Source organism: Panthera pardus, unplaced genomic scaffold (genome assembly GCF_024362965.1).
Source record: "Panthera pardus isolate Hobbes unplaced genomic scaffold, ASM2436296v1 HiC_scaffold_24, whole genome shotgun sequence".
NCBI lineage: Eukaryota > Metazoa > Chordata > Mammalia > Carnivora > Felidae > Panthera > Panthera pardus.
The window spans coordinates 60053607-60078786 of record NW_026526810.1 but is presented as its reverse complement, the minus strand read 5'-3'; the positions used below and the strand labels follow the sequence as shown (position 1 = coordinate 60078786).

The window sequence follows — 25180 nt, the reverse complement described above, 5'->3', positions numbered from 1 at the left end:
AGGCCAAGAGGGGTGTGTGTGTGTGTGTGTGTGCATGCATGTGACTGATTTGAGCTATGTTTCAATATCCAGCAATTGTTTAGGCAGAGAGGGAATGTGTGAGTGCAGAGGCATGGAATGCCACCATCCTGACCAAGCCAGAGAATACTTTTAGATTCTCTGGAGCCTAGAAATAAATGGGGCCTAGAAATGCAAAGGAAAGCAGGCAGGGTGGACAAAAAGTTTTGGAAGTCTGGCATTGGAAGGGCAGACCTAAGAGACCTATGGAGGAATACTGGAGAAGAGAAAACCTCTTAGCCTACTACCTTTCATACATAGCAACAGAATAGTGTAATATGCTAGAAAGTAGACGTACTGATTGCCCATAAAAACCAGTACAAAATAAGAAAATTCTAGAAAGACTAGACAATGTCTAGAGTCTATATTGCTCTGAAGGAATGTATTCATTTAGTATTTAGGTTTCTTTCAGTTAGCATCTTTTAATCTTAAGTCTCTCTATATTACCTTTTTTCTTACTTTGTTTGCCCCTATAACTCTGTTAAAATAAATTGGTGACCTGGAAGTGTACAAGTTCTGTTTTTCTCTCGCCATCAACAGTTCTAAACAATGAACAAATAAAAGAATGTTACATGCCCAAACATTGATTTGAAAGATATCTTGGAGATTTAAAATACGTTAAACTAGGGAAAAACTTGGGAATAATCCACACAATACATGTTGCTCTCCATTATAATCAGTTTTTCAGGCTCTGTGTCGATACAACTTTTTCTCCTTTTTCACAATGGTTTACAACTTAAATAATTTAATACAACAGTTGTTATATTTTTATTGCAAGCTTATAAAACTGGAACCATAAGTCTTTTCTATGCAATATATTGTCAAAAAGTGACACTGGAGAAGGGAAGCTGATGATTACCGAAACTGTAATTCAATCTTCAAGTTCTGAAGATGTCATAAAAACGTCTCCTTCTTTACTTGCATACGGCAGATACCATCAGGATGCCTCAAATGAACTCTCTCTGGGTATTCAATCTCTCCTCCAGCATTATTTCATATACAATCAGAACAAAAATGGGACTCCACAATGCAAATGCAACTGTGATTCAAGCCCAATAGTTCTTTTGTCAAATAGGATTTCCTTTTATGAAGTTTCATTTTAGAATTAATTTTGATATCAATGCCTGTCAAGCTGTGGAAATTGAGCTGAACCAAGGGAGTCTATTCCTATTTGAGCCGCATTGTAGAAAGTGGTAATTAGAAAAAAACGCAGAGAATTTGTACTGTGCTAAAGAAAATTAAGCTCGTCATGCTGCATGCTGTCATTCTGGTTAAAAGTATAGGTGTGGTAAACAGCAACATTCCATAAATGCCTATTTTTTCATATATTTAAAATTTACTACTTTCACCCTGCCGTATTAGTTGTCAGGAAATAATTTCTTAATTCTGACTGATTCTTCCTGTGGTCTGAAAGCTGTGTGAATTAAATAACAGATCCCTATAGTATTTACGATTAACAGTGTCCCCCATAACTAGCATGGAAGGAAATACATTCCTTTTAGAGAAAGAGGATGGTTAGTTATTTATACGTTCTTGCCAATGATTATCATTCAGTGGACTTGTCACGCCTGTGTTGACTTCAGTCTAAGACAAAGAAGCATCAAATTCCCCAAACCTCTTCTTCATTTGTCCAACATGCGGTTAATCTACTGACAGTGTTGCGAATGGAATTTAAGAACTGCTATCTTTCTATTAAAAATGTCACTTTGCCTTCTGCAGGAAGGCACTGCAGCAAGACTCTACAAAATCTTTTTGAAAACCTCCCAGGATGAGAATAAACTAGCTTCTTGAGGGAGGCGGAGGAATGGAACTTTCATGGTATGGTTACAGAGGGATCAACACATCCAGTTGGAAAGTGAACATTTCCAATTATTCCCCCAGCCTGAGAGACTGCAGGTGGCGCCATGACAGTTTCTGCATTTTGTCTCTCGGCCAAGGCAGGCCTGGCCAGGCCCATGAGGGGTGAAGGGTCATAGATGCCATGTGAGTGGGTTTCATTCTCATCACAGCAGAGGCTGCTAATCACATTACATTCAGGTGAGTTATGGTGATTATAGCAGGCTGAACGTGGAGAGATTAAACAATAGAAACAGCACAACCATGCTTGTGATGGCTGTGATGAAGGGTGGTGCTTTCATGGCCCTGTGGCAATAGGTTTGATTGGATTCTGGAAACCTTCGGTGAAGGACACCTTGCCCCTTCCAGATTAGCTTTTTCTAAACCATCTTGGTAGTAAGTGGAGGGACAGAGGCCATTTTAACAGTTTTTAGTAATGAAAAGGGTACAAAACTTTCTCCTCCAGCATGCTGAGGTCTCGTGAATCTATAGAGTAAAAACACATTGCAGGGTCACTGCTTTCCAGCAGGTCTCTACTTCTTACAGCTGTTAGCTGCTGCACCCTACATGAACTTTTAATTTTGTTTGGTCTCATTTTACCCTTCTACATTTGTAACCCCTGGAATAGATTTCATTTTCCCTTAGGGACATTTGGAAGGAGAAGAGCCTATTCCTGAGTGTTTTTAAATATAAGAAAATTTGCTTTCATGCTTTAAAATCAGAAAAAGACAGGGTCGCCTTCAGTGTCCAGCACTTGGTTTCGGCTCAGGTGATGATCTCATAGTTTGTGAGATTGAGCCCCGTGTCGGGCTGTGTGCTGCTGACAACGTGGAGCCTGCTTGGGATTCTTTATCCCTTTTTTCTCTTTCCCTTCCTGCTCGTGCTCTCTCTCTTTAATCATGAATAAACTTAAAAAAAATAACTAAAATCAGAGAAAGTCAGGCGCTGGGTATAGTGTGAAAGGAAGAATAACTCACTTGTATAGTTAGCCCCTACCATTTAGATAGTTTGCTTTTCACATTTTAGGGCAAGAAATGCTTAATAATAGTGTATCCATTGTCCATCAAGTTGAAATGCTATGCAACATGGGTTGTTCACCTGAACCAAGAGAGGCGGAGATATCTAGAAGTCAAGAAGTGCAAGGAGAAATTGAGCCACCACCAGCCATCCAAGTTTACCTTTGGGATACTGGTTTTTGAGAAACGCTCATTAACTGCACTCCTCAGAAATACAAATGAAGATATAGGGTATGTGTATGTATGTATAAGTACTTGTGTATATATACATATGGAGAGAGAAAGAAAGGGAAGGTGGGAGGGTGGGAGAGAGGGAAAGAAGGAGAGGGAAGCTTCAGGAATATTTATAAACTAAAGGTAGCACCCTAAATTTTACCAGGAGGTTGAAAAGTAGTCCTTGTTGACAAAATAAATGAAGTGGTACATATATTCTGTGCAAATAATGCTGTAAAGCAAATAGTCTCATATGCTCCAGCTAAGGTATCTGGATAGTTTTTAAAGGTGTTTTTTTTCTTCTTAAAATATGATGCAATGATCCAACACGGAGGAAATGAAGGTGGCAAAAATCTATGACAAAATCTGAATCATGAAGAAAAAGTTCAAAACTCGCTGGCATAGTTCAAGAGAAGCAACGCCAAGTGCTTTTTAAAATACGATGTTGTCAAGTCCAACCACCATGAAGTGGAAGGATTCCAAACTTGGGTGTAGGCGATTGATCTTGAATAGTTGTACCCCATCTATTCTGGATGGTTTGATGTTAGCTTCGTGAGTGAGTTTTGGGCTAAAAAGTGCCAGGGCATTAAGTTCCTGTTAATCTTTCAGCTGATATGAAAATATTTACATTGAAAATTTGCATAACTACTGCGGTAAATGGATAATTAAATGCATGCATCTTATTTGAGTCCTGAACCCCAAGAAGTAATGATGACAATAACCATAATAGTAACTGAAACTAACATTATTTACTATGTACAGGCATTGTGTTGGATGCATTCCGTGCGTTGTCTCATTTACTCCCCACAACATCCAGAGGCTGCCTTTTGTTATCCCCTCTATTTTACAGATGAGAAAATGGAGGCTTAGGGAAGTTAAATAACCAGGCTTTCTGAACTCGGTGAAAATTTGGGCTCTACTGAGTTTCAGAAACGTTCTGGGATAACAAATTGAATCATCCTGCTCTTCTGTGATTATTGGCTCTTAGCACTGCAGTTTTAGGAATCAATATAGTGCACGGGTTCTGTAAATGTGCCTCTTAATAAGTTAATAAAACAGAGATATTCTCATTGCCTCTCCATCAAAGTTTCAGGGAAAAAATGAGAATATTAAATGCAGTAGGATAGGGAAGATCTGCTCCATTTGCTCTGCAATGATAATCTTTTACAAAAGAGGATTTTTATTATTAATTCTTTGCCTTCTGGGGATATTATAATTTTCTAGAATATAGAACTGCCTTAAGCACAGTAATTTGCTGAGCTAGACTGAATCTCAAAATGTTTCAAATGAGCTGATAAACAAGTGCATAATTAGCCATTATTAGATCAAGTCTGTATGTTACTGATATCCAGATGAACAAACCAATGGATAGGCAAATTGTAGATATAGTTTAAAAAACTAAGAGCCTGTGTTATATTTTTGCATGCTTTGTAACTTGTCCTTTAAAGAATTAAAAACCACATTTCATTTGCCTTTTTAAAAAAAGAAATTTAGATTATTCTATCAAATAAATCCTTGGAGACTTAATCATTAAACACATACTTCCATGTATGAATAATGAAGGATTTGTGTGTTAAACGCAGCTCATGCTTTAAAAATGAATAGATGGTGGGATTTTTTTTTTCAATTAAAACTTGCCTCAAATCTATTGGTTGCATGGGTAATGCTCTTTCATACCCCTTTTGAGTTCTGGTTCAAGTCCAGAGTACAAAATACATTTGGCCCTGATTATGAAAATAAAAGGTTTTGCGTGCTCAAATCAGAAAAGGAAAATACAGTCAGCTTTTATGCTTAAACACACACACCTTTTTCAATTGGTTAACATCCAGTCCAAAATGTATCCATGTTACAGTTAAACCCTCTTTCCCCTCATTTTTCATTTTTCAGGAACTTGACACTGGATCATAAAATGTTGCTCTGGGCTGGAATTCGTCATGCAGGTTTACAGCCTAGGAGTAAGGTTTTTATTTTTAATATTAAAATCAGCTCAACAGTTTTGAGGATCAAATAAAGAAAAGAGACATCTGCAGAACGAAAACAAATTCTAAGCTGGCTTAATTTAAACAAAACGGTAGTTTGTGCTATGAACTTAGGGGCCACAAAGCAAAACAGGGAAATGTGTTAGGTCATCTTTGAATAGAAAGTACTGCAGCAGCAATTTTCCTGAGGATTTCTAAAATTAGAAAGTTGATATTTTGCCTTTAATGGTTTATGTGTGTGTTGGGAGGGCAGACCAGATAATTTCTCGAGGCTTTCTGAAGATCAATGATTCTGTGATTTATATCTATCCGTATTTCAGATGCCAACAATAAAGTGTGAACTGCCAATCTGCAACTGTGCAATGGGTACAAGGCCATATGTGAACGAGCCTAGTTGGAAAATGAATTTGTCACTAGACAAAAACAAGTATTTTGACCTTTGACGATTTTAACAGCTTCCAAAATTTTATGCCATTCTTATGCTTCCCATTATCACCAGTCCTCCATTTGATGCCAACTAATAGCCTTAGGTAAAATTTTATTGTCGTTGGGTTCAAGTTCTGCTTTTATTACAATGATTATATATATCCACGGTCTGAATTTTTTTTTGTTGTTTGTTTCAGCCTTAATTTATTACAGATCTTGGGTCCTGTTAATGTTCTTCTATTTACATATTTTCAACTAGTCCTTTCATTTGGTAAATTGGCATGGATTCTCTTTGCATATTTACATGGTTCCTGAAATAGACCATTTATATCCTCAGAGTTAAAGCCGTAAGGCCATCTGGGCTACAAATCTAAGGAGTGCCAGTTTTTCTTTCCATAGGTGTGTCCCCAGTACCCAAGTCACAATGAGAAAATAAGACCTTTGGTTCATAAGATATCAGCATAATTGCTTTGATGTTTTCCAAAGGCATTAGAGAAGCATTCAACTTTTTTAGAATGTTCCGATTTTGTCAGGGACATTTTGCCATTGTGTATTTGATAGGAAATCTGATCTTTACACTTTATAACCTTTCTGTACTAAACTCATAAAAATGACATGAGTATTCTCCAAAGTCCAAGATGCCTCATTAGGATTTTATTAATGAGCCTTTTAAAGATACTCTCTCCCTAAGTGGGAAATTATATTTGGTTCAGAATAAATGAAGCTACACACTTACAAGATCTGAGTTGATTTAAGGCTCTGAAGCAAAGAAACTTAAGCAGATTTCAAATTTGGAGCAATATACTGTCATAGTCCCAGAATAAGAATAGTATATCTAATTTGATTATACTATCACAACATGTAATGCTACACATATTTTCAGAGTTAAGTAAATATTATTACAGAAATCTGGGTCATTACTGGGCTGCAGTGTAATGCATAAATAAAATAAGGTAGGGAAAAAGTTTCACTAAATTTTATCTCAATTCCTTGCTTTCCCTGAATATTTCATCGCTGGCATTATTGTATTAAAGCAAACCACAGTTTTGCTGTTGATGAGAGACACACAAAACAGCTTGTCTGGCATTTGATTCCTCTACAAATTTTAAGGTCAAAAGTTATTTCTCACAAATGTATGCCTTCAGTTGATATTGAATATTTGAGCTAGGCTTTTGCTCTGAAAGGATTCTGAATGACCCCTTTAATGGACAATGTTTGTATTGTTACATTAAAACCCAGGAAACGAACTGAAGATACAACTGCTGTTGCTATAAACAAAGGAGGAAGAAAGACGCCCAGTCATCTTAAATAAGTTGTTTCCTTACAGATGTGAACAGAAAAACATTGCAAAATAACTACAAAATCATACCTGTCATTTGTTTCTGACTTGTATGAGGAAGTAAGTAAAAATTACCTTGGGGCAAAAGAAAATGTGAACTTAAATCCTTTATTTTAACTTTTTTTTAAATGTTTATTTATTTATTTTAGAGACAGTGAGAGAGATCGAGAGAGAGAGAGAGAGAGAGAGAGAGAGAGAGAGAGAGAGAGAGAACGTGAGCAGGGTAGGAACAGAGAGTCAGCACAAAGCCCAATGCCGCGCTTGAACTCATGAGTTGTGAGATCATGACCTGAGCTGAAACCAAGAGTCCAACGTTTAACCTACTGAGTCACCTAGGTGCCCCATATTTTTCACTTTTTATTTATTTTTCTGGTTTTATTGAGAAATAGTTGACATACATGTCTGTATAAATTTAAGATATATAACATGATGGTTTGAGTTACATAGGCTGTGAAATGATTATCACGAGTTCAGCTACCATCTATCGTCTCATATACATACAATATAAAGAAAAGAAAGAAGAAAAAAATGTTCTTGTGATGAGAACTCTTAGGATTTACACTCATAACAATTTTCCTCCATATCTTACAACAGCATCAACTACTGTCATCATGCTTTACATTACATCCCCAGTACTTCTTTATCTTATACCTGGAAGTTTATACCTTTTGACCATCTTCCTCCAATTCCCTCTCCTCCTAGTCCCCTGCTTTTGGTAACCACAGATCTGGTTTCTTTTTCTATGAGTTTGTTTGTTTTTGTTTTGTTTTATTTTTAGTTTCCACATGTAAATGAGATCATACAGTGTTTTTCTTTCTCTGACTTATTTCACTTATTATAATGCCTTCAAGTTCCATCCATGTTGTCAAAAATGGTAGATTTCCTTATTTTTTATGGCTAACTAATATTCCATTGTGTATATATATATATATATATATATATACACATATATAGAGATATATACATATATATGAATAAAGAAGTGATATATATATCACAACTTAAAGAAGTTTATATATAAGTGTATATATATATATATATCACAGTTATATATAAGTATATATATATCACAACTTCTTTATTCATCCACTGATGGTCACTTAGGTTGTATCCGTGTCTAGATTCTTATAAATAATGCTGCTATGTATGTGAGGGGTACAGACACATTTCTGAGTTAGTGTTTTTGTTTCCTTCAGACGTATTTCCAGAAGTGGAATTGCTGTATCATATGGTAGTTCTATTTTGAATTTTTTGAGGACCCCTCTTACTGTTTTCCATAGTGGCGGCACCAATTTACAATCTCACCCACAGTGCACAGGGTAAACCTAAGTTCTGATGAACAAATTTCACAGTAGATAATTCTTCTGTTTTTGGGTTTCTGCCATCAAAACACAATCGATAATTAAGAATCAGAGGCCATGAATCACCAAGAAACATCAACAGACAGCTTCCAGGGAAACAGAAGCTGCAGACATAGCTATAGACATCCTGGACTAGAAACAGTGGAATGTGTGCAAGATGTTTGCACCAGCAAATAAGAGCTATTAAAGGGGGAGTGTGATTTTTGTTTTAATTGTTTGAAACCAGCAGTGAGGATAATTATTGCTTGAAATGAAGCTTTGATACCATTCTACTATATTAGTTCTATTAAAAATATTTGTATGACAGCCCCTCAAAAAGTTAAACATACAAGTGCCATTGATCTAACAATTCCACTTCAGGGTATGTGCCCTAAATAATGGAAAGGGGGGACTCGAACAGATATTTGGACACCAATGTTTGCAGCAGCATTATTCACAACAGCCAAAATGTGGAAACAATTCAGATGTTCATTAGCAGATTATTGGATAAACAGAATACATATGACGACAGTGGTATATACACACGATGGAATATTATTTAGTCTTAAAAAGGAATGAAAAATTCTTACACATGGTGTAATACAGATAAACCTTGAAGATATTATGCTAAGTGAAATAAGCCATACACAAAAGGACAAATACTGTATTATTTCACATATCTGAGATACCTAGAGAAGTCAAATTCATAGGGACATAAAGTGACACAGTGGTTACCAGGGGCTGGAGGAAGGGAAGAATGGGGAATTATTGTTTATCGGGATCGGAGTTTTTGAGATGGTGAAAAGTTCTGGAGATGGATAGTGGTGGTGGTCGCACAACAACGTGAATGGAGTTAATGCCACTGAACTGTGCACTTAAAAATTGTTAAAATGGTAAATGTTATATTTTACCAAAAAAAAAATATTCACATGGAGTGACACAAATTATGTCGTATTTAAGCATCTTAAACAGTATGGTAGACCCCTGATATTTACAATAGATTTGGAGACTTTTGTGAATCTCTAATTTTATATGTATGGAATGTTCTGGTTTTCTTTCCAGTTACTTTTCCATTGATAGTTCTTTCTGGTACATCTCCTAACGCCAAGGAAAGAAATTCAACTTTTACTCATTTTTCTTCCCCATGTCTGCAATTTTGCATTGCTGAGACATGAATCTTCTCCCTGAAATGGTTTTCTTTTGCTTTGCTTAGAAGGTTCTGGGAATTCTTTCATGTTATACCTCTGATCTACTATCAAATTCAGTATTCTGCCACTTAAGCTATTGAAAACCTCTGTTTTTTTTTTTTTTTTGGCTAAGAAACATTATTTTTCCAAATTATTTTGTTTCTTGTTTATTTCTGTCAACAGCCCCTAGTAGTTAGCCTTCTTTTTTGAGTCATTTTCCCCCCATAAATCTTCATGACAATTACTGTTGAAAGCAAGTAAAAAAGCAAAGCTGAATAGTAGTGAGGGTGCTAGATGGTAAGATATAAATACTAGGCAGTCATGTAGGTTCATTCACTGGTTTAGTGGTGCTTCTTATAGGTACCTGTGATTCCACTTCTTGCTTCAGAAAAACTACAGGGGTGCCTGGGTGGCTCAGTTAGTTAAGCAGCTGACTTCGCTCAGGTCATGATCTCAGTTTGTGAGTTTGAGCCCCGCGTCGGGCTCTGTGCTGACAGCCCGGGAGCCTGGCGCCTGCTTCGGATTCTGTGTCTCCCTCGCTCTCTGCCCCTCCCCCACTCGCGCTTTGCCTCTGTCTCTCTCTTTCAAAAATAAATAAACATTAAAAAATAACTAAATAAAAAGAAAAAATACAAATCACTACTTAAATGGGTTCATATTTGCAAAGTCATAAAAACAGTCTCTGACATGTAGCAAACATGATGTAATTTTTAAATTGAGAAATACACCCTACGGGCCTTTGGCGCGTCAAAATCGATACATAAAAATCAGAAAAATTAGAGCTGAAAATGCCAATGCTGAGTCTTTTGCTGGACAGGAAAGGGGGAACACCTCACAGTGTTGTGAGGGTTTAGGGCTCTTTCCTAAAGTTCCTGGAGCACTGCACCTAAAGTTCTTGTGTCATCCTGCAGTATACAGAAATTTCATTGCATGTTGATACTCCCCAGCATTCATTTAGCGCCCTTAGTTAGTGCCTGTCTAGAGTAGACACTCAGTAAGTACCAGTTGAATGAATAAGCCTAGAAATGAATAAATTGCCAAGAGAGACAGGGCTGATCTTCCTTCCCTTTACTCAGGTCTAAGCCACAGGTGCTGACCTCTTTGTTCTTCTCCACCGGCACCAAGAAACCGTATTGTTTCTTCTAGGTCATGAGGCCAATTTCATAGAATGAGTTTTCTCCAATTAGACAAGCCACAAAATATAAACTGATTTGAACTGGAGACTTAGGAGAAAAGACTACTAAACGTTGAAATGATTAAAGAAATAAGTTTATCAGGAAAGGTAAGGTATGTCTTATAGAACGAAGGCTTCCATGGGAATGGAAAAGGAATACACTGTTTTGCCCACCTTTCATGCATGGAAGGATAGATTAAAAAAAATCATTCTTAGGGAAGTGAGTTAAACTGTAGAGATGAAAACATTGTACTTCATTAATTTAATTTAAAAATGTTAAGAGAGTGAAGTAAGACATTATTTCCCCATTAATGAATGTTTCCATTTTAAGCTTGGGGAAATGGCAGGTTGGTCTTGCCACACGGTAAGTGATTCTTACAGTTATAGCCATTAGAAATTCCCCCATCATTTCTGAGTGGGTAATTATTACTTGAAATAGCTCTTTCAGAGTGATTATTATAAAATGTACCTATCTTCTGTTGATCTACTGCTTTATTTATCTCATGTTAAAAGATCTTTAGAAACCTTTCTATCATTAATGGACAAATTCCATTTTACAGATACATCCATTAGTTGCCAAGAATAATTCTGATCTGATTAAAGGATAACCATTTAAGGCCAGTAATTCACATATTAAATGCTCAGGGTGGTACATTGTTAAAAAGACCTTACATGTCCAGACCCATTATCCTTTCTCTCTTGGTAGGAGACAATAAATGAGAACCTCAAATAGTGGATGGATCTTCTTTCATCTAGACTAGAGAAAAAGAGGGCTACAAAAATAAGTATACAGTTTGAGGAGTCCTTCCAGAAGAATGTTCAAGGGCTGGTTATGAAATAACAAAACACCACAAATCTCTTTGAGATGGTGGGAAGCTCATCAACAAGGAAAATATTCTTGGATGATAATGATCTCAAATGAGTATTTAAGGAAACAAACATGACAAAATATTTCCAATATCTATGAGGTGTTTCTCAGAAGGATAAAAGTTAATTTATTATTCTCATAAGAGCTGTTTTCCATGTGATTAAGATCATAAATAGAATTTATCTGTTTTCATGAGGGGCAATGAAGACTGGAGAGGCAGAAACAGAAATATGCCGATTTTTAACAAAAGTTACGGGTACATTGTAAACTCCTAGAAGGCAGGCTCCTATCCTTGTTAATCAATAAAAAGTTGCTGAATGAATACCTCAAATTAGTACGTATCTGTTTCCTAACCTCAGTAGAAAATCCACAACTTACAAATATGTTAAGTTCCAGAAGAATTTTGAGGCAGATTGTTTGCAACTTAAAATACATTTCCCCACAGAAGAAACTATCATGGATGGTAGGGGAGTGGGCAGGCCAGCCCTTGAAAGTCACTTAATCTACAACGTAGCAGAGATACTATACATTTGAGATGAACTAGTAGCAGGAAAAAAAAAATATTGCAGCAATAAAACCAAAGAGAGAAATAATAAAGTTGAATAAAAACTTAAAATTTTCTTGTCTGTTAGTGCTTGAAGAGAAGCAGATTTAAGTATGAAGAGATGTATGGAGATTGTCACAGAGAGGCTTAGAAGCTCAAGGAATTTAGAAGCTGATAGCTTTTTAAAAATTATGTAGAATCCCCCTTCAAAACAGAATTCTACTTATCCATGATAAGAGTCTTTGAATAATTATTTTAACTCTTATCAGCCAAGATTAAAGTGCTTTTTAAAATTCAAAAATGGAATGGTAAAAAGGGGAAAAGAGAGAAACAAGTGAAGAAAAATCAGGTAAACCAAACAACAGCCAAGATGAAAATACTATAATCCATATCAATCTAGGCCCTCCCCTGCTCCAGGCTCTAAGAGTATAAAAATCGATAGGACATAATGTCTGCCCTCAAGAAACTGCGAGCGTAGTCAGGTGAGTCAAACTCATAAACAAGTAAAGTGATAAGGAGCATGACAAAGGTAACTGGGCATAATGGGGCCAGAGAGAGGCTGGTGGCCAGAGCCTCCTGAGGGGGTTGGTGAAGGCTTGTGGTGAATCTTGAAGAAGGAACAGGTGCTTCGCAGGCAGATGGGGAGAGAGGGAGAGAGAGCCAGAGAGAGAGAGAGAACCATCCAGGCTTGGGGAACAGTGTGAGCACATCAACGTGTGCAGAGTACAGAGGCTGACTGGGAGAGAAGAAATGCACTGGGAGATGGGAATGGAGTGGCAAGCCAGGGCCCGGCTGGAGGGAGGAAGGGCTTCCGTGGTCCCCTTGTGGAGCGGACTGACTCATCGTGCAGATGACTGGAAATGTGAGGGTTTTAAACAGGGAAATAACACGATCAAACAGGCATTTTCGAAAGATCACTCTGGCAGCATGATGGAGGATGGATCGGAGGTGTGAAATACTGGTGGCAGAGAAACTGGTTAGAAAGCTGCAAGAGAATGAAAGCTGGGAGTAAATAGCAGGCTAATTATAGAGGCAGCCAGGAGAGCCATTTGGTCTGTTCTCATCTTCATGAAGGGCCTCAGATTTAGACTCCTGATGTTGTCTCCTAATGAGGCTATCCACACTGTCACTGAGATTCATTGTCAGGACTGAACTTTTAAAATATGCTACAAATTCTTTAACCTCATTTTAATGCATCTTTAATGTTTAGTGTACTGGGAGCCTCAAAAAATGGAAGGGATCTGAGTCCTCCCCAATCTCAGAGAAGCCTGTTAACTGTCTCTGTGTAATTTGTGCATAATCTTCTTGAAGACTAAGAAAGGGAGGCATAGGGAAGAGATAAGAGGTAGAGGGTTTCCATAACTGGCACAGATTAGCTTTGTTGCAGTGAAGGGAAGAAAATGTGCATTTCTTTACTCATGAGTTTTTGATGTTTGCAAATGGGTGTGTTCACAGCTTGGGAGCACCTGAACGGTTGTTACGTAATTCTTTCTTTACCTACTTCTACTACAGATGAAGGCCTTGGATTGCAATATTTTAGGAAAGGGTATTATGTATCTTGAAATGACTCTCAGTTTTCCTGACATAGAAGATGGACTTTGACAAATGACCCAGAGTTAATAATTTTAAACCAAATTATTGGAAGCGACTTATTTCTTTAGGTTTATGTTTCTGGTGTTATGCTTTTTAATGCCTGATAAAAAGCATTATAATCTGCAAAAAAAAAAGCATTTTGTCATTGTTGACTACAGAGGATGAAATTTACTTTTACTTTTTGCTTTTTAAACATATCTAATTAGCTAGTGTTGAAAGGAGGACCAGACATGAAGCAACGTTAGTTAGGGGCTGTTTGTTTCCGGGTAATTGCAGCATAGTCACCTGATGAATAAAGGTAAATAGTAATACAGTGTGTTTGAAGAGTTGAATTTTGAGGGTTTTTTCAAAAAACATTTATTCACTAAATGCAATTATTAGCACTTTGCTAAGTGATTAAAATACAGTTAAACTTAACACTATTATCTATCCTTCACAAAAGGTCTATAAATCTAGTATATACAAAAATAAAAATACACCTTCAGAACAAAGTGACATGGTTTTAAGGCCAACCTTGAGTGAAATAAAATGTCACAATTTAGTCTTGTATAAATTCAGACTCTAAATAAATCTAATTTATGCCTTCTGAGCTCAGTTGTCCTTGACACATAGAAAACTACAAAAACATATCTCTGCAGAAAGAAAACACTTTTTCCTTGTAGTGATGACTAGATCTTTATCCATATTGGAGAAAGTGATAAAAATGATAGAAGTATTACAGTATTAAGATGAAGAAAGAGGGTCTTCATATTTTTAAAGTTAGCTGTTTCACAACAAGCCAAGGACACAGAAGGGCTCTTTCTCTTTTGGAACATTTGACTTCACATTTATCAAAGCTCTGAGCTTCAGATAAAGATCACTTCTTTCTTCTTCCTCTGCTTCTGCATTGGACATGCCCTACCTAGATGGCTTGGACACGAAGGGGACCAAGCCAAATAAGACACTGGCTGTATGCTAATTAGTGTTCTGAGGCTTGAGACATTCTGGGGATCTTTGAGGGGCTTTGCTTTGCTTCTTTCTTGTTGCTGGATCAAGATGAGCATCGTTCTGACAGTTGGTATTGAAACATTATATCATGTAGATATGAAGTTGTACATAAATATTTATTAACTGAAAATGCATAAATAACTTCAAGACCTTTCAGTATTTGAATTGGGATTGTTCAGTAGTAATTATTAGTACGTTTTAAAAAGTTAAAAGTATTTCCCTCATCGGGTGTTGATTTCTTCACCTAGGATTCCTACATGAAGATGCCCCGGGAATGGTCATATATGAAGCAAAGAACTTTATGAAGCAAATTATGATCCTCTTTCATGTTTAAATATGTTCTCTTCATTGAAGTATTGATTTCACCAGACATTTTTGGGGGGTGGTGGTGAGGAAATTGTTACTGTCAGGTATACTGCCTTAATTAGCTTTTGGCTTTTTTTCTTTTTTGTAAGTCATGCTTCCCTTGACAGGAACAGTGGAGTGATGTATCCCCCACCTCAATAATGTGTGACCCAAATTTTGCGGCATAAATTTTCAACCAGTAGTGGTTTTCTTTCTGCTTTTTTTTTTTAAACTGGCGTCAACATTACTTCTTATTCAGCTTAGAGAAAAAACAGGAAGGTTTTGTCTGCAGAAGAATTCACATGGAATCTCCCAATGTATTTCTTTACTTTTGTAACAAACTCAAAAAATCAGAGCTTCTAAGATGTTGCAATGAAGCAAGCAGTCTCATGAGTATAGCTGTGGGCATGTTCCAATACTCACTTCTATCAGGGATCTTCCTAACTTCCCTTCTCCCATGTGATAGTGATTAACTGGAAACTGACAAGAGGAACTTGGGTTTTTATGATGACTAGTCTACACGTTTATATTAAACATTTATCCATCATGCTGGGAAAGGCTGATTTACCTTTGGGTATTTAACTCACAGAGTATTCTAAATGTCAGGTTTCTCATAACACAAAAATATAGAGGCTATCAGGTGCCCAAAGTAGTTCCATGTTTTAAGATTTCTTCTCATGAGTAGCATCCACTGGCCTCAATCCATCTGTACATCAAAAAAAAAAAAAATCTAATTCTAAGTATGGATTCTAGATTCTAAAACCTAAGAATAATGAATAAAATCTGAACTATGGAAAACTGAACAACTTCCTAAATGTTACTATTTGCTGGAGACATTTGCATTCAGATCTTCCCTCAAATTAGATCTCTGGCATTCCTTCCTTGCTTTCTAGCATTGCTCCAATGTTATATCTGTTCATGGCTGGGAGGGAGCCAATTTCAAGGATTTATTGCACAAAGAGCTATTTACTGAGACATATGCAATGCTTTCACTATGAAATAAACAGGAGTAGCATGCCTTTAATATAGGTTTTGACAAGAAGAAACAAAACTTATCTGTCTTAAGCACTCTCACACTGTGGGGTGCAGGGGAAATACCTTTGCTATTTATTACAGTGTAGTGCCTTCCATGGTTTTGGGAATATAGAATTTCACAACTTAGTCTCACATTTTACCTTACACATGACTTTATATTGTTTCCGAAAAGGTGAAAAGCTATCACCTTACGTGTTTTTCAAATGAGGAGGCCTTTTCATACTGATGGACAAGTCTCCTGTATTCTGCCATGATGGTGTCATTCTCTCTGCCTGCAAGGTTGGAATCAGTCATATGGATTCTTTCCTACACTTTGCAAAATTCGGGCAACTTGTCCTCATTCACTATTTCCCTCAAATGTAGATCCTGCTTTGAGGCCTCTCCTCATCTTACCCCTTCTAGGGCAGTCATTCAAACTTTAGTGTGCATATAAGAAATAAAGGAAACTCACAACAATCAGATTCTTTTTTTTTTTTTTAACAGATTCTTGATCCCAATATCAGGTGATTCAGTGGTCTTAGGAAAAGCACAGGAAACTGAAATTTAGTAACTCACTTAAATATAATCCCTTGTCCAGATTTTAAAAAATTCTATAGTCTTCTTATCTCTGCTGGGTCTTATAAACTATCTCCAAACAAAGAATCCTAAAGATTATATCATATGCATTCATTCATTCATTCATTCATTCAGGCCTTCAACTATTTATTGAGTACCCATGTTTTCTAGACATTGGGTTTATAGTAGTGACAAAAGCAAACATCATTGACTCCATGGAATTCACGATCTGTGTTTACCCAGGTTTAAGAAGGTGCCTGTATTACTTATCAGATTTGATCCAAACTTTCTTAGTTTGATATTGAAGATCTTCATTGACCCTGTCTCTTAACTATCATTCAACAAAGATTCTCCCCTGTAGGCAAGTCATTGTCTCTTACTGTTCCTTAGCTTTTCTTGTCTCCATACCAACTCAATCTACATCTGGTCATTGGTCCTAACATTCCTCCTCTGAAATACTGTCCAGTGTTGTAGACTGGGCAAAGAAATGGGCAAGTAAGTTTCATCCATCCATTAAGCACATTTATTGAGACTCAAGCATTGTTGTAGATATGGGAGAATTCAGTAGTGGACAAGACAGAAAATAAACATATAAACAAAAAAAAATATCAGATAAATGCTATGCAGGGTGTGGTGTCTTAGTCTACTTTATATTGGCTACTTTATATTGGGTCTTAGTGGCTACTTTATATTGGGTATATGAAACTGGGAGCTAAATGTCAAAGATAGTGGCCATGCAAAGTTTGGGGGGGCATTATTGGCAGAAGGAAAAAGCTAGTGAAGACTCTCAGTGAAAATGTATGAAAGAAGAATATAAGGAAGGCCAGTGTGGCTGTTGCATAGTGGGAGATGATAACATGGTAAAGGCTGGGGTCAAACAGGTCCATATGAGTCAGATGACATAGGGGCAGAAATATGGATTTTATTCTAGGTAGAATGAAATATCATTGGAGGTTTTTAAGCAGGGTTGTGATGTGACCTGATTTATGCTTTAATGTAGCTGTCTTCAGATGTTGTGTGGAAACTGTATTGTAGAGAGACCAATAAGAGACCAGCTAGGAAGTACGGTAGTAACCCAACTCAATGATAATAGTTGTTCAGATAGGTAGTAATTCAAATGGACAGATTGGGCATATATTATGGAAGTAGTGTCAAGGGGATTGGTGGTGGATTGAATGTGGGTGGTGCAAGAGAAGATTCAAAGATAATTCCTAAGTTTTTTACTTGAGTAACTTGCTGGGTGGTCATATTCTTTATTGATCTAGAGAAGGTTTGGCTAAGGGAGGTGGCAATCCAGTGTCCAAATGGTGGGTGACATGGCTGAAAAGATAGGCTGCCATTGTCAGACTGCAAAAGATTTATAATAAGAGATGAAGAAACTCAAACTTCTTCTGAATTGTGACTTAGGAGACATACATTGATGTGTAGGATAAGTTGGAAGGGGTAGAAATTGCATACCTGCAGTAGGATTTTGGGAGTAAGAATGGTGCTGGATATGAGACAAAGAGAGTCAAAAGTCACAAGAATAATTATACAAGAGCCAAAAAAGATTTAGATAAGAGGTCATACAAAATATAAACAGAAAACATGTTTACTTGAAGATATAAACAGAGGAAGAGTGCAGTACGTTTAGTCATAGATAGCTTCTTGATTGGTAGTTTTGAGAAGAGGAAATGAAGAGAATAGAAAGGAGAGAGCACAGCCAGCTCCTGGGAGAAGGGCTAAGTCTGCTTCAGAGGGAGGAATTCCTCAGTCATGGTTACGTCCCACAAACACACTGATGTGGGAAAGAACCTGGGCTGAAGGAAGAGAGTAGACCCTTAATCTACATATGGTCATTCCTTCACTGGTGGCAAGAGAATTAGAGAGAGAGAGAGAGAGAGAGAGAGAGAGAGAGTGTGTGTGTGTGAATAGTAACCCCATCTACATATTAATTACCACATATCTTTTTAGTATAAAAAATTTGGGCAATATTGGGATCTTCTAACAGGTTATCTGATAAAACTTACATATTGTAGCATTTCCAGAGCTTGAAATATTGGTTCATAAAATGGGAAACTTTTCCTTACCTTTATGAGTTCTATTGCCAATGAACAGTATCTCCAAGGCAGGATGTTTATAAGGAAGATCTTTGTCACGTCAAGGGAGAAAAGCTATTGCTCTTTATGAGAAAATGTTTCTAGTTTACAATTAATTTTATTTTTCTGACTGAGTTTTCTTTCTCCGATATAACAGGCTAGATCAGTAAGAACTCTGCATCTATAAGTTAGGAAATCTAATAGGGAAAATCATCAAAGAGAAAGCAGATGATGAAGAAAATCAATATGCTTACCTTCTTGGTATTCCCTTATCCTTCATTTTCCACTTTCCACTCTTGTCTTCACCAAAACCTCACCACTGAAGCTAAATGAATCACTGGAATGAATTTTTTTCTAAAGAAACAAATTTTGGCTCATTTGTGTCAATTGCAAAAGCAGCTGCTTCTTTCCTATATGAGCCATTTTCTGAATAAGTGATTTTTTTTGGTTGGCAAGCTGAGGGATTTTGCCTTAGTCAATAGTTGGCATTATCATCAAATAGGAGCCAAATTAGTCACTGCAAATGAATTAATATCTTCCAGAACCAGAGTTATTTATGCCCTGAGTGATAAACTTGGGAACTGTTAATCAGCGCACTGACAGAATTTGTAAATGAGATCAATGCATCACTGTTGGGGATCTTCCAGGAATGATGGAGGACAGGATGGCTGCCAGAGGACTGGATTCATTTGTTTGCTTGCTCCTTTCTTCCTCTCCTTATTTTCTCTCTTCCCTTCCTTCTTCCCTTCTTCACCTTCCCTTTTCCTCTCTTTCCTTCTTCTCCTTCTCCCTTCCCTCCTTACTTCTTCCCTCCCTCCCTCCATTCTTTTCTTCCTTCTTTTCCCTGTATTGATGATCTATTCTGTGCTAAGTGTCAGGGATATCCTTAAGGAGATCATGTCCTCCACCTTCAAGAATCTAGTGGGGATGTGGCATCTGGGTGGCTCAGTCAGTTGTGCATCTGACTCTTCATCTCGGCTCAGGTCATGATCTCACTGTTTGTAGGAATTGAGTCCCATGTTGGGCTCTGCGCTGACCATGCAGAGCCCACTTGAGATTCTCTCTCTTCCTCTTTCTCTGCCCCTTCCCTCACTCATGCACGTGCTCTCTCTCTCTCTCAAAATAAATAATTAAACTTAAAAAAAATCTAGTGGGGCATCTGGGTGGCTCAGTCAGTTGAGTGGCTGACTTCAGCTCAGGTCATGATCTCACAGTTCATGGGTTCGAGCCCTGCGTTAGGCTCTGTGCCGACAGCTCAGAGCCTGGAGCCTGCTTCTGATTCTGTGTCTCCCTCTCTCTGCCCCTCCCCCATTCACATTCCATCTCTCAAAAATAAGTAAAACATTAAAAAAAAATTTAAAAAATCTTGTGAGGAAAAGAACTACATGAAGACATCAGACACCATTAGAGTATAATGCATTAAACACAAGTATAAAGGTCTATAAAAATGTTTTATCATACAGATAAGGAAGATCCTACCTTACCCTAGAGGTGTTAGAAAGGGCCTCAATGAGAAAAATCAACATGAATTTTCCAGGTGGAAAAAGCAGTATTTTAGGCAGAAAATAAAGATATGTGTAAATTCATGGATTTGGGGGAAAACATGATCGTCACTACCAGAGCAATCACAATAACAACTAACATTTACTGCATACTTACCCTGGGTCAGATATCATGTTATGAACTTTTCATAAATTAATGCTTTGAATTCTTACAAACCACACTATAAAATAGGGTATTATTCCTATTTTCCTGATAAGAATATGAAGTCCCAAATGGTAAAGAAATGTGTCCCAAAGAGGAACTGATATGTTTTTGGAGTTGTAACCACTTCAGTGTATCGGTGTGTGTGTGTGTGTGTGTGTGTGTGTGTGTGTGTGTGTGTGTGTATGTGTGTGTGAGAGACAGCGGGTAGTAGAAAAAGCCAAGAGATGAGACTGTAAAAATCGTCAGGAGCGTGTGTTAATAAACACTAAGATGCACTATAGGAAAGGGTTCAGGTTCATTCTTAAGCAGGACAAATTTGTCCATCTATCCCTCTGTCTGTTCATCTACTCATTTATTAAATATGGAATTTTAAGCAGTATACAGAGAATGAGTAAAAATGAAAGTGGAAGAAGAGAAAAGATGAGGGAAAGGACGTAATGAAAATAGGAATAGGCGTCACTGAATCTTGGCAAACACCTTTGTGTGTTTGCTACATCTTTGTGTGGAAGTTAAAGAACCAATTGAGGAAAGAATGCCACCCTAGCTCCAGCGAGCTGAAGCAGCACCCACTGCAAAGGCCAGAATTTTTCAAAATGATGATTTTTGAAGTCATTTATTCTGATTGACATATGGGTGAAAGATGTCCTGATATCCTCATTCTTATAGCATTGTCATAAGATTTTCACTTGAAAATAATTTTTAAAGGAGGTATAACCAAATGCTTCCTTCATCAAAACACAGTCCTACTAAAGCGCTTGTGGAATGTCTGTCTTTAATAATTCTATTGCCCAAATATTTGCTAAGATGACTTATTCATGACATTTATGTCAATCCAAATACATAAGTTAACTTGTTGTTTGGCTTGTTATTTTTAAACCAAGTAAAAGATGTATACATCTAACAAATACACTAACTTTGGTTTTAGAATGGTTGACATGTCGCTCTTCCTTTTGACAGTGATTAGTCAGCAGGAGGAATTGCCTGTTTGGGCTATTCTGAGCTTGCAAGACCCAACTGGCATCAGCCAAATAGTCTCTATGATGAGCGGGCTTTAGTTGAGTATATCCAGACCTGCTTCTAAGATTATTTAGAGGCAAGTTCAAAAGAAGAAGGGACAGAACACAAATGATGAAAAAATTAACTGCTGTGTTAAAAGATCATCCTGGCCCAAGCCAATTCTAGTGTCAGTCAGCTGACTATATTTTTGTGTAAACATTAGAGAGATAGGATGAACGTAGTCTATGTTGAGCTTGTGTTTCTTGGCCCATAACTGATTTCTGTTCTCAGAGGCAAACTTTCATAAAAGCTGCACATAATCTGAAAGCACTCCTGGAAGATATCGCCATGAAATGGTAAAACACATGACAGTATAGTGACAGTTTGTAGCATGATAGGCTATGTCTAAGGGCCACCAGTTCCTCATGATGTCCTGAGTAACTAAGTAATTGGTCAGGTATGTGGGTTGGTATATGATTCAAGTGAACAGTCGAGTGGTCTTGTAAGTCTATGATTTGGGGGGAACAGAGGTGGTCCTTTCTGAAAATGGGATAAACGATGGATTCCCACCAGGAGCTACTAGGCCCAGAGTCAACAAAAGTGTAAAAAAAAAAAGCCACTGACAGGAGAAAAGAGCTCAGTTCAGAAAAGTCACTGAATAGCTTCAGGGGCAAAGTATCTTAACCAGGGCCTTTACTGATTTATATTTTCAAACAGCCGTACAGTTGAAGCCCTGCTCGACAGAAGTTGAGGTAGTTAACTGTGTTGTAAGGTGGTGAGAAATGAGCCCCCTAAGTCTGTTGGACAACTTCCCCACGCGTTTCATATCTATGGTAATTCTGTCTAGAATTTATCCTTTTTGCCTAATGAAATCTAATGGCATGACTCTGGTCCTCCTTTACATCTTATTAGAACAAAGTTGTCCTGAGGTAACAAAATGTGTTAAATAAACCTGAAAAGCTTTAAATTTTATGGAGCCATGGCCTCCTGTTTAACTGTGTTACTTTCAGCTTTGTAGCCAATCTTGGCAAACTAGGTACCAGAAAAATGAAAAGTGGAACATACATTTTTTTGTGAAATTTTGTTTTTCAGGTAAAATTGGTTTTAAAATCTGCTAATAAGTAGGAAGAGATCAGCTTCTCTCAAGTTACAGATTCAACTGTCCTTATATAATGCAAGGTCTTCAGTGCAGGCTGAAGGTTCACTTGTACCACTTAATGCTCTTCTGATCTCTCTAATCCAGTCATCTATGCTCCCAGCTCATAAGTGTGCAGTTATGTCTAGAACTATCCCAGGACAAAAAAGCTTATTTACCACCAAGATGACAAATCCTGTCTACAGAAGGTAAGAATCCCAGAAAATCTGTGAGGCTGGCTTTTGGAGTAGGGCCATGGATAAAATCTTCTCTGGATTTTCCCAATGCATTATGATTCAATATATCAGATAAATGAGTTGTTAGAGAATTTACTCTTAAAGTAACAAATTTACCACCAATAAAATATTCCATAGGAACACAGTCTTCATGCCTTTTTTAAAAAAGTTTTTTCATTTATTTACTTTGAGAGAGAGAGAGAGAGGGAGGGAGAGAGAGAGAGTGCACAAGAGCAGGGGAGGGGCAGAGGGGGAGAGAGAGAGAGAGAGAGAGAGAGAGAGAGAGAGAGAGAGAGAGAGAATTCCAAGCAGGCTCTGCACTGTCAGTGAGGTGCCCAATGTGGGGCTCAAACTCATGAACTGTGAGATCATGACCTGAGCCGAAACCAAGAGCCGGGAGGCTTAACTGACTGAGCCACCCAGGTGCCCCACAGTCTTCCTCTAGCAATTTTGGGTTGCCATGGATGTCCAGAGGCACTAAAGGTATTTAGCCTTGGGGTGACATCTGGGCTACTTTCTGTTTCTAGACTGTTATGTAGAAGTAGTATTATACTTAGAATAGTACTATGCTATAGTATAACTATAACAACTATAAGTAAACAACTATATAGTTAGTAGAATAACTCCATAGCTGCATTGGTGGAATGAAATCTTAATAATCATAGTTGTCCAAAGATGAAATAAACTAATTCAGGGGATGTGACCTCCCATCCTTCACCCCCGGATATGTTCAATTAACATGTGGATGATCATTTGGCAGGAAGTTTTGTGTCAGAGAGTACTTGGACCAGATTATATGAAAGAACTCTCCAAACCTAAAAGTTCTAAGAATCTGTAATGAGTATTTTTAAAAATTATTTTAAACCATTTTTTTTTTTGGCGGTGGTGGGGATGGGGGGATTAAACCTGAGGAAGGGTTGTTTGCTGGAAGGAAAATGTATTCCTATATTTTTATACTTTTAAGCTTGAAAACTTTTGCATTATTTTATCTTTTTTTCAGATAGCTCACTAGAAATAAATATGGAAATTTCCTAAGAGGCTGAATACTAATGAGGTTGTAACTGAATTTGAAATTCTCTTCTAGACGCAATTCCTTGGGTGATATAAGGTCCTAAATTTATATATGTTTTACCTTTTTGTTTTCAAAGTTAAAACCTATAAAAATTGATAGATTGGAATAATGAACCCTTTTGTGCCCATCACCCAGTTTCAAGAATTATTAACTCACAGGGTGGAATAATGACCCCCGCAAAGATGTCCATATCCTAAAGCCTGGAACTTGTGAATCTGTTAGGTTACCTAGTAAGTAGGAATTATGGTTGCAGATGGAATTTAAGTCGCTAATCAACTGACCTCAGGATGAGGAGATGTGTGTGATTAGATTGGTTGTGATTGGCAATTTAAATATCTATTTAACTTTGGTGGTATATATTCAAATCTCTTTTTGAGATTGGTATCCATCCCCACTACAGTCAAAGTACACAAATAAGAGCATTGTCTGCCTTTGCTAAGTTGGCAAATACTTGTTTTACTTGAAAATACAAAGAAATTTCTCGATTTATCCTTAAGGATGATTTTATCCTCTTCATACTGTAATAACAGTCTCTTTTTTTTCTTTTTCAGAAATTTCTTTATAGCTCCTATAAAAAATTACCACAAACTTTGTGGCTTAAAACAGCAAACATTTATTACTTGGTAGCTCTCATAGGTGCAAGAGAGTGCAAGAGGGAGGCAGAGGAGAGAGACCCAGATAGATGCCCACGTGGGAAGGTCTGGGCCTGAGGTTGTAGCTGGGCTGAAATGGAGGGAGGGGCCCTGAGCCGAGCATGTGGGTGGGTGGTCTCTGGAAGCTGGAAAGGATGAGGGATCAGATTCTCATCCAGAGCCTCCCGAAGGAATGGAGGCTTATTGATACCTTGACGTTAGCCTTGTGAGACCCATTTCAGATCTCACCTACAAGAACAATGGTATTTATTATCCAATTTCCATACAAAGGTGAATACTGAAGAGGAACAATGCATTATTTTATAGAGGCCAGTGACATTGTTTATCCTTATCAAGATATTAAGACTTTCAACAAAATCAGCTAAAATCTATTGTCATTTTCTTCAAAACCGTTCTCTAAATTCCCATTTATATTCTTAGGTATTCTTTCTTGTAGTCTTGATAAATACAATATTTGAGTTCAAAAATCAACCAATCACTCAACCAGCTGAACGACACACTCTGCAAACACAAGCATGAGCAAAAACCAAAAATAAAATGAACCAAAACCAAAGCATTTAAAGTTTATAAGCAGTCACTTTTAACAATAGATGCAAATGGCCAGAATGAAATTTCTAATAGATTATTTTATCTCGTTAGTATTAAAATGAAGGACAAAAGATCAATGCCTAGGCTACTGGAGTCATATATCCTAATGGGTCAGTTTATTTCTTATGTTTAAGTCCTTCCCCTTCAAAGATACTGGATGTATTATCCATAGTCTGCAGTGGGATTCTTTACTTGTTATCATTAGAGGTATGTTCAACTGT

The 25180-nt window shown here is 37.3% G+C and overlaps 1 protein-coding gene across 3 annotated transcripts in view; it reads right to left on the bottom strand.

The window, feature by feature from the left end:
• DPH6 (diphthamine biosynthesis 6) overlaps window positions 1-25180 on the bottom strand; it is a 439826-nt gene that overhangs the window by 49709 nt on the left and 364937 nt on the right. Inside the window, exon 14 of one of the 3 annotated variants that reach the window (XR_008417121.1) lies at window positions 4952-5071. The exons of the other annotated variants lie outside the window; for them this stretch is intronic. The gene's annotated coding sequence lies outside the window, so the exon portion shown is untranslated. Of the gene's footprint in view, window positions 1-4951; window positions 5072-25180 lie in introns of those variants that run through there. 3 annotated transcript variants of the gene reach the window in all.